The sequence below is a fragment of the Chrysochloris asiatica genome, unplaced genomic scaffold (genome assembly GCF_000296735.1).
Source record: "Chrysochloris asiatica unplaced genomic scaffold, ChrAsi1.0 scaffold00313, whole genome shotgun sequence".
NCBI classification, from domain to species: Eukaryota; Metazoa; Chordata; class Mammalia; order Afrosoricida; family Chrysochloridae; genus Chrysochloris; species Chrysochloris asiatica.
Window position 1 is genome coordinate 535,742 of NW_006408831.1, and position 1,641 is coordinate 537,382.

Below are 1,641 nucleotides of genomic sequence, written 5' to 3' on the forward strand. Positions count from 1 at the left end.
TGATGAATATCACAAACCACAGTCTTCAGTTTCAGTTGCACCTTAATGTGAAGAAAACATAAATCCCCACAACTGGATCAACAAATAACATCATGATAAATGAATACAAGGTTCATTGGGCTTGGATCCATAATCAACACTCATGCAAGCAGCAGCCAAGAAATCAAATGACAGATTGCATTAGGCAAATCTACTGCACAAGACCTCTTTAAAGTGTTTAAGAGTAAAGATATCAGTTTGAGGACTACGGTATGCCTGACCCAAGACATGGTATTTTCAATAGCCTCATATGTCTGTGAACATTGTACAATTCATAAGGAAGACAATAGAAGAACTGATGTATTTGAGTCCTGGTGTTGGAGGAGAATACTGAAATACCACAGACTGCCAAAAGAACAAACAGGTCTGTGTTGTTAGAGGTACAGTCTGAGCACTCCTTGGAGTTAAAGATGGCAAGACTTCGTCTCTCACACTTCAGACATATCAGGAGGAACCAGTCCCCAGAAAAGGACATTATACTTAGTAAAGTAGAGAGTCAGCGAAAAAAAGGAAGACCTCCAGTGAGATGGATTGACACCATGGCAGCAGCAATAGGCTCAAGCATAACAGAATTGTGAGGATGGCACAGGACCGGGCAGGTTTTGTTCTGTTGTGCATAGGGTCGCTATGAGTCCAGATGACTCGCTGAAGGCACCTAACAACAACATCCCAACAAACAAACAAAACCAAAAAACCCTCAAAACAATCATTACAGTCAAACTTTAAATATATATATTAAGTTTTTCTCTGAATTAAACTTTCTAGGTTCATTTTCCCAACCCTTCTTTCTAAACCCTTCTAAACTCTGATTTACTTTTCCTGTTTGACTATGAATGGAGACAGCCAGTTGTCCTTAGGCTCTGTGGCATAAAGAAATGCTGTGGAGGAGACAGACCGATCATCTCCTACTCTCAATCTACTCACCACAATTAGCTTATGGAAAGGAAAGAATTGGTAGGTCTGGTCTGCCAGGACAGACTAGCCAGAGGCATTTCTATGTATATAGTACAATACTCAAAACCCACTAGCATCAACTCAATCCCAACTCATAATGGGCCTGTAGAGGACAGAGAGGAACTGTTCAGAGGCTGTAAATCTTTATTGGACCAGACAGCCTCATTTTCTCCTACAGAGCAGCTGTTGGGTTTGAATCCCAGACATTGAGGTTAGTAGCCCTGTGCTTAGCCCACAGAGCAACCAGGGCTCTTTAGCACAATACTTGTTATTGTTAAGGCTTTCAACTGTGTGGATCATGACAAACTATAGATAACATTGTGAAGAAATGGGTATTTCAGAACACTTCATTGTGCTCATGAGGAACCTGTACATAGGTCAAGAGGCAGTTGTTAGAAAAGACAAGAGGATACTGAATAGTTTAAAATAAGCATCTTTTCACCATACTTATTCAATCTGTATGCTAAGCAAATAATCTGAGAAACTGGATTATATAAAGAAGAATGTGGCATCAGGATTGGAGGAAGACTCATTTGCAACCTGAGATATGCAGCTGATACAACCTTCCTTGCTGAAAGTGAAGAGGACTTAAAATATTTACTGATGAAGATAAAAGGCCACAGCCTTTGGTATGGATTGCAGGTCAAT

At 40.2% G+C, this 1,641-nt stretch overlaps 1 protein-coding gene across 1 annotated transcript in view; it reads right to left on the reverse strand.

Annotated features, from left to right (window-relative positions):
• The window catches only part of THBS4 (thrombospondin 4), a 71,991-nt gene that overhangs the window by 44,610 nt on the left and 25,740 nt on the right, over positions 1–1,641 (reverse strand). The gene's annotated exons all lie outside the window — the stretch shown is intronic.